Source organism: Beta vulgaris, chromosome 4 (assembly GCF_026745355.1).
Source record: "Beta vulgaris subsp. vulgaris cultivar EL10 chromosome 4, EL10.2, whole genome shotgun sequence".
NCBI lineage: Eukaryota > Viridiplantae > Streptophyta > Magnoliopsida > Caryophyllales > Amaranthaceae > Beta > Beta vulgaris.
The window spans coordinates 38963876-38972953 of NC_079205.1; the positions used below are offsets into that span (position 1 = coordinate 38963876).

At 36.6% G+C, this 9078-nt stretch overlaps 1 long non-coding RNA gene across 1 annotated transcript; it reads left to right on the forward strand.

Annotated features, from left to right (window-relative positions):
* Window positions 1-3270: 3270 nt before the first annotated feature.
* On the forward strand, window positions 3271-8529 carry LOC104891233 (uncharacterized). Its single transcript, XR_789763.4, has 2 exons — window positions 3271-3851; window positions 8214-8529. It is a non-coding gene; the product is annotated as an uncharacterized LOC104891233 (long non-coding RNA).
* The last annotated feature ends 549 nt before the right edge of the window (window positions 8530-9078 follow it).

Consider the following 9078-nt stretch of genomic DNA (forward strand, 5'->3'; position numbering starts at 1 on the left):
GGGTTTTCAGCCTCCCCCGATCTTGCTCACTAACCACCACCTTAGGGAAGAGCTCTGCCTTTGTCTGGTCAGTTAGTAAGGCTTTTCTGAGCTCCATGAGGTATCTTGTGTCATCTATTGGTTGACCCTCCAACTCCGAATCCTCCTGAGATGACAAGTATGACATCCACATCAATGCTTTCACTTTCTCTATTCTTTCTCTGGAGATCATCCTTAATCTGAAACTTCCTTCCCCCCTTAGGGCAAGTATGAATTCATCTTTCTTTTTCGGGAAAAATTCTCCAAAGCCCTCTTAAGATGTTTTCATTCGTTGGTCCTTGTGAAAATGGCAGTACTTGTTCTTATCTCTATTACTGTAAGGAGTCTTCATTTCAGCCGGAGCCTTTAGCTCATATTGATCCTTTATCTCCATAAGAATGGAGTATTAATCCTTGCTTAATTCAAGAGATCAGTTGAAGATTCAGATTCTTTCCTCTTGCCTCGCCTGGACGAAGTAGTTGTCGAGGTTATAGCCCAAGTTCAGGTTTTTTAGGATTGTAGTTCTTTGGCTGGGCTACCTCTTCAGGTTTCTTAGACTCAGGGTGCTTTGCCTCTGCACATACTTTGGTGGCTCGTATAAACACTTCGGCCTCTTTTAATGCTTCTACAATAGTAGTGATTTTCTTCTTTACAAGATCAAACTTAAAACTTCCTGGCCTCAGCCCCCTGATAAATGCGTCAAAAATCACTTTACAAACAATATATATAACACTTAACAAGCAATTACTAAGAAGTCAAGGGTCGATCCACAAGGAAAATGAGATTATTCCAAAACTATCAAGTCTGAATTACCTAATTGAGGGATTTTTGGGGTTTTTAAAAGATTTGGTAACATCTAATGACTAACTACTATCAAAGATTCTAGCAAATAACACGAGATGAAAATATCAATAGTGAAGACACCAGTGTTAAGGTTACTAGTATGAATAAGAGTGGACAATGACAATTAATGCAATTGTGATTCAAAGGCGATGATTATGCAAGGTTAAGTTTTCCTTTAAATTACTCGAGTTCTCTCTCGAATGGTCCTCAAGAATAATCGCTCAATCAATCAACTAAATCCTCTCCATGGTCTTGAGCGATTATCATGAATAAAGGATTCCCTTAATTTGGTCTTCTCAATGAATAAAGGATTCCCTAAATCAATGAAGAGAGAGAATAAATACTGAAAACTTCGAAATTAAATTAAGAAAAAATTGACATGAATAATCCCAACTTTCATCGGTCTTCTCAAAGTAATCCCAACTTCGAATTATTTTAGAATAATCCCAACTTTAGGGCGTACCTTCTCAAAATAATCCGAACTATTAATTTTCAACGTATTATAGACCTAAAGTATATTAGTGTGGGCAAGGAAAAAATTAGTTTGGCTTATTTTGAGAAGGTCCTCTTAAAAGTTCGGATTATTTTGATAAGATGGGTGAAAGTTGGGATTATTCTTGTGAATTTTTCCTTAAAATAATGAAAGTTACCTTGAAAGTGTAAAAAATCAACAACTTTAATCTATTGAATTCAAATCTCAAAGAAAACTAAGGTGTTTATCTCTCTAGTGTAAACCCAAATATCCTCTCTAAACTATAGAATAAAGCATAATCCTCAATTAATAAAAAAAATCCAATGTTTTAGGCAAGCCTCGTATTTTTTTCTTCACGGTTTCGAATGGTGCGGGTGCACCATTCTTTCTGATATGGTCGGACAGTTCAACTTAAAACGAGCATAACTTCTTTGTTTTACATCCAACTTAAGCTTATGACCAGTTGTTATTAAGATATTAAAATGAGCTTTCACCTTCAACTGGAATTACCTTCATCCGATTTTTGATTTGATAGTTATGTCCATTTAAAATTCCCCATACGAGATTTTATGGCACTATGTGCTCCTTTGTGCGAGCGGACATGAGGCATGGTGGAAGCACACCGTTTCTCAATGTGTGCTCTATTTCCATCGTTTCATTTTGTCAACTCTACAACTCATATCCATCTTAGGTAGTTCCACCTATATTAAGAATATAAAAATAATAGGGTGAAAGCAAATGTACTAGAAATTCGGTCAATAGTGACTGAAAATCTAACAAAATATCACTATGATCAAGTGAATGAAATAGAAGAGGAAATGGAGAAGAAACAGGAAATAAAGGGAAGAAAGATGGTCAAAATGAGCTAAAAGGAGTCCATAAAGTGCGTTAAAAACGCACTTATCGAACTCCTCCAAGCTTAGCATTTTACTTGTCCTTAAGTAAATCAATAATGAGAAAGAAGAAAGAGAAGAGGAGAAAAAGATGAAAAAGGAAAACCATGCAATACACTAGCCTAAATGCTCTATGTGCAAAGCTACAAACATGACATGCAAGCTAAATGAGTTCATACCAAGATTTAGTAGACCAATCAAACACAAGAAGAAAGATGATTAGGAAGCACAAAAGTGACTTAAGAGATCCAATCCAATCAACCGAATCTTCTTAAAAACAAGGCTTTCTAGGAGTGATTTCTCACCCCTCTCCACATGCCAAGGTATGACAATGATTCAACACCAAGGTTATCTCATAATTGGGCACACATCTTCTAAACACACCATCGACACACTTCTTAAACAAGAGAGGGTCATCCCAATAGAACCTCGAAACATCCTTGAAAAATCATTTCCTTTGTTGAGAATTAAAACCATGAGGTTCAATCCCACAAGCCAAATAGTTCCTATAATCCGCGAACAATGGAATCTCATTATTCAGAATGACGAATAATGCTTTTTCTCTCAAATCTTTTTCAATAAGGGTCTCGTCAGGATCCAAGACCTTCTCATCAAGAAGGAGGCGAGAAAGATGATCAGCTACCACATTTTCCGTTCCCTTTCTCTCCATCTCAAAATCAAACTCTTGAAGAAGCAGCACCCACCTAACGAATTAATAAAGAAGTGACATTTATTGCAACCTTAGAGCATCATTATTGATGATTGAAAAATAAGATCATCCCACAATCTTTTCCCACTTTTTTCTTAACAATTAAACAAAAAAAAAAAAAATCATCCCAACTACTTTTGCCTACCCAAATACTTTTTTACCCCACCCAACTATTTTTTCTCTCTCATCACCCCACCACCATTCAACAATATGTTTATTATTTACTTTTAAATAACATTTTTTTAGCAATATTTATGCTTTAGAATCTTGACAAAATTATTTTTTCTTTGCTTTTTTTTTTCCAGCCAACATGATGAATTTAGACTCGAAAATAAGCAAAAAAAAAAATTGATTTTCGCCAGGTCAGGGAGTGAGTCCCACTCCCATGCATGATCATCTTTTCACTCATTCCATACCATTTTTTTTTTCAATCACCACTCAATCTTTTTCTCACTCGTTATTAAGAGCACCCTTTTAAAATTGAATACTTGATCTTTTTTTTTCACTTATCATTAAGGATGCTCTTAAAACCCTACACAACTCGCAAGTCGCACCCCACTCCCCCCACCCCACCCACACAAGCACCTCACAAACAAAACCACCGTGATACACCTACTATTCAGTATTCACCATTTTGTTGGATAGAAATAGTCAATATTGGAGTGCTTAGTGCTTAGTCTTAGCAAGATCACAATAAAATTGAAATTCTTACCGAAGGCAGGGACGTCGAAGACATCAAAAACTGATTCAACGAAGAGGGAGAGTTGCAGAGGAGTGAGAAAATATGGCGGGGAAAGGATCGAAGCGGCAACAACCGTCGCTTGTCACCACCATTTACCTCTATCTTCGTGCCGCCGAATTTGAGATTTTTTTCTTTCTCTTCTTCTTCATCGCTTTCTTTTTCTTCAGGAATCTCGTAAGTCCCCCTTTTCATCTCTCCTCATTTCTGTAATCCTGTCGAATTTTCTTAATTAATTAAATCTTCTACTTTCTCACTGATATGGACTGTTGTTAGTTTTACCGATTTTGATTTTGATTGATATTTTGCTTCAATGTGTTTTTGGATTGTATGCGTATATTTGATGCTTCAGCTTTTGTGGTATCGTTTTGTGATGTAGTCTCTTCCTATGCTACTTGAGTTGCTGGATGTTATTGTTTTTAATTTATGTCCAAGAATGTCTAGTATATGTACCAAAATTGTTGTACAAAGGGGTTTCTTGTGATTGAATGAGAATTCCAAGTAATGTAGTGAATTATCGTGTTTGAGCGTAGGCTGGACCGCCTGATGCGTTGATTTGCCAATTAGAGTTGGTGAAGGTGTGGATGTTTTGAAGATCGTTGTCTCTCTTGGGTAGGCATTGGTTGGTTCTAGTTAATAGTTTAGTGGAAGGGTTTAACACCTATGTTTGGATAGGGGATTTGGCGGGAAAGGGAGAGGTTCATTTTCCTTGTTTGGATACGATATAGGAAAAAGGAAGGAAAAGCAATTGGAGGGATCTATTTTCCATTCCCGGTGAATAAACTTTGAAAGATTTGGAAGAAGAACGGGAGCTCATTCTTTCTGTCCCCTAACTATCCTATCTTTTCTCTATTTTTGATCTCCCTTCCCGTTTCCTTCAATGCTATTCGAACAAAGTGTATGTGCTCTTTCGATGGGAATGCGTCCAATGTTGGATTAGCAGCAGTATTTATGCTTTAGACTTTTAGTCATGTTTTCATTTCATGGTATGAGTTACACTTACACTTCCTTAGGACAAAAATGATGAAGGGAAAGGGCGGGTGGGAAAGAGAGGGATCGAGACGGAAGCGTGAGCTTGCATTCTCCTTTCAGATCTTAACAATATTGGTAATTTACGAAGAGGGAAGGGAAAATGTATTGTTCTAGCTCTCTTGCCTTCCCTTCCCTTCTCTAGTGTTGTATCTAAACAAAAGGAAAATCAATCCCGTGTTTTCCCTTCTTTCTATTTTCCTCCGAATTCCCCTATCTACACAAATTGTTAACCCTGAAATGATAATTTGATCATATCATCTTTGACAATGTTAAAGAACTTTTTTGTAGATCTTGTGTCATTAGGTCTCCATCTCTTGATTCAAGTGGAGGTAAATCCTTTTGTGATTTACCACTATTTAAGGATAGTGACTATTTTCTTCTCAATGCTCCAAATTAATTAGTGAACTACATGTTCCTGATGAGGGGTAGAATTTGTGATAGACTGATAGTAACATGGTCTTTTACTTACTAACTTGTTTCATAAAACATATGGGCTCTCAAACCATCTGCTTAATATAATTGTTGTTTGAGAAAGAGCTCCAATAGAATCTAGTATTTCTTACATGTCAAGTGCTCTATGAGTTGTTACAAAAATCTTCCTTTGTAACATTGCTTGTGCTGCTATGTCAGAATGACCTTTATCAAATGAATGAATTTGCATTTCCTTAATCAGTTTGCTGATAAAATATATCACGTTGAAGTTACTTTTTCACTTATGCTGACAGTAACTATAGTGAAATGTTAGTAACGTTGATATTGATAATCTGGCTCCACTAATGTCCCCCACCAAACTGAAATATTTAATGTGCATTACTAAATTTCTGTGCAACAAAATTAATGAATGTGGGACTGTGGGTCATCATGGGAGAGAGATAGTGGAGTGGGGAAACCAAATATCTATTGTATGACAAATGGGACAGTAACTATTCAAACTGCCACTAATTAAGGTACTAGTGACAATAGCTATCTGTGCCCTAGAATTTGACAGGATGAGCAATTTCTAGCTGGTGGTGAGGGGTGATTTACTGTATGAGCTAATTAGTTTCGCAACATTGAATGCAGCACGAGAGCATTGCTTCAATGTTTGATTTTTCTGCAAGACAGAGCCAACTATAGAGGATAGCAGAGGGACTTGCATCCTCTATTACATCTTCCGAGTCGTCTCTGTTATTGTTTTCTTGTGATTTAGATGCCTTAGCTGGTATATATACCTAGAAGAGTGTGTGTACTGTGTAGCCATGCACAGTGGATAGCATGGAATTGACCCGTGGACTGGGCATACAGCTCAGCCTGCTGGCCTTGAAATTTTCTTTTCAATTACATTATTCATTAAAACTGCCTTTTCCAAATAATTATATTCTGAGTATATTACAAATACTTCTAACCTTTTTCAGTAACTTGGTAATAATAGTATTCTATTTAGTCGCTAGGACAGATTTTTTTTTTTTTGAATGATTGAAAATTAATGTAAATGGTTTCTTTTAATTTTTGTAAAACCTAAAATACATGAATTTATATAAAATTATAAGCAGCAATCAAAGTTATGAAGGTTGTACGATCAAATTGTTCCGTAAATACTTTGAAATCTACCCAAAGGGCACAAAGTAGCATGTGGTAGCCTGACCCACTAGGCATGTGGGCTAGACCAGGATTTGGTTTGGGATTACATGAAGGTATTTGGCCGTGCCTTGCCAACGCATTGGCACCACGACAAGGAACTCGGGGCAGCATAGCATGACCCACTGTCATTTCAAGCTGCATCATTGACTAGGTGCTCTTTGGCTGGAGCTGTTTAGTCATTATGGCTTGTGCTCAATAGTAGGAATTAAAGCCATAGCCAAAAGTTGCGGTAGCTCACTGCCAAGTAGTGGCCAGTGCCAGCGCTACTGTTAGGCCTAAGTTATGAACTCGCAGCACTAAATATTTCTTCCCTAGATGAGCTTGGGATGAACCTTTTTTTCCTCAAGAGCAAACAAGGAAACCAGTACCATAGCGATCACATGAAAGTATTTTACAACCTACAAGAGACTCACCAACGAAAGAGAGAACAGTGTGACTACCAAAAGACAGCAACAGAGTCCAATACAAGCTACAGGGACTAAGCACAATAAGAGGAACAGGGAACCACTGCAACAGACACTACCCAGACCAATACTAGCCCAGAAGGGGGACTCAGTTGATTTCCATCTCAATTGCATCATGAATACAATCTGGCATAACAGCATTTTTTTTTCTCCTTCTTCATATGGAGCCACAGCCTTGCAAGGTCATGGGCTACCATATTAGCCTCACGTCTAATGTGGAGAATGCTCCTCTAGGGCCTTTCTCAATTTTTAAGCAGCCAGCACACAGTTCATGATACATATTTTCTTTCGCCGTGCTCTAACATCACTCTAAATGCTTTGGCATCAACTTCTCAGTTAATCTGATTTCTGTAGCTAATTTCAGATCCTCTCTGGTAGCCTGAGCTCCGCCTCTGAGGAGTTAATACTTCAGATTAACTGAGAAGCCAATAAACTACCTCCAACCTTTTCCTCTGATTACTCCACAACCACTAGCTTTCTCAGGGCTTTTTAAGCTTCCATCAGTATTGAGCTTGGGATGCACTTGATGCTACATATGTTCTGGACATGATGCTTTGAGATGCTGATCGTTATATGAAATATTGATACTGAATTACATTGTGATTCTGTCATGAAATCCCAATTTAATTCTATTTGACTATTTTGGTAAATATTTTAGATGTTCTTCCATAGCTCTTAGGGCTATTGTTAGCCAAACCTTAAATCTCATACGATGATAGAAATGTAGAAGTTGACAAACACACGAGTCTGAATATTGTGGATGAGTTATCATAGATGATCATCTGAATTTCCTGTGGTTTAATAATGGGGATTGTTGTTCAGCATGTGATGCATCATTAAGGCAGCTAGGAGAGGAGGTTGATGCATACTAAGTTTGAAGTACTTGTATTACTCTTGGCCGAAAAAAGAAATACTACCTTCATCTTGTAATAAATTACTTATTGACTTGTCTGGTCGAAGCTCTCAAATTTTTGCATTTAAACTTGTCAATATATGTACTGCTGCTGTTATAAATATATTCAAGTTTACTTCAGTAAAATTAGTATCGCTGGTTTAAATGAAGTCAGGTATTGTGTTGACCATATAAAACACCTGTAATCTTACATTGATATCATAAAATGGCATCTAATGCTGTATTTATATTGTAAAAAGACTTGTATTTTGAAACAAAACAAATTGCCTAAGAGTATTTTGTAGGATTATCATTTTGAAGCATTTGTTATGATGTCATGAAAGCAAGTAATCTGCGAAGTTTACAGTCGGACAAGCAAAATTAGCAACCATTCTGAAACAGAGTATTGATCAAGGTTTTGTTGAGGAAGTTCATTATTGTGTTTTTGGCCATCAACTTAGTAGCTTGATTAGTTATTGGTAGACGTTTGGCATGCTAGCTTTATCTTACCACTATTCTTCTTCATTGCAGACAGCAAGACCTGAGTACAATCAGATTTTGGTGAAGAAGCCTCAACATGATTTCTAGCCTTTCTAAGAGATCTTGACGATGCTGTCATATATTTTGTCTGATTTTCCTTCATTTTGATTATGCGTTTGATTTTCGTATTATTCTTTCCTCTTAAAATTGTAGTATAGCTCGTTGCGAGTTGGTCAATGATGTAAATCTATTACCGGAAAAAGTATATGTTACTTCATCTTGTCTGTGAAATTTGAATTATGAGGAAGTCCTAGGAAATGTTTTCCAGACAACTGGTTTATGGTAGCAACTAGCATGTTTGAAGAAACTCTGAAGTCTCAAGGTATCAGACGCTGTCATTCCTAAAGTTTTATTCTGCTGCTGGTGTTCCCTTTTCTAATTTAAATTGGGTTGGTGAGGAGGTTAAGCTAATCTCAGAGAATGGATTTTAAGATTTTTTTTAACCAACAACTGACAAGGGATCTAAAATCTTAGAAAAGGATCTTTAACTCATAAATTTAGAAATGAAGGATACGTTTTAGTGCTCGTTTGGTTGAATATAGAAAGTATGGATTCTTTGGAAGTTTATTTTTTCATGTAATTGTATTTTCTAGGATTTGCTAAATATTGTTTGGTGATTCATGGGAAATGAAAATTGTCATGAGAATTTTCACTTACCTAGGTCCCCCTAAGTAAGTAATTTCCTCCATTTGTGGGAAGTGAACTTCCTAGGAATTTCTACTTCCCATGAATTTGTCAACCAAACAACATCAAAAAATTACAATTTTTAGGAATTCTGACTTCCTGTAATAAACAATGTCAACCAAACAATTACTCTATTCTTGGATTGCTGCTGTGCTTTTTGCAAAGAGGAATT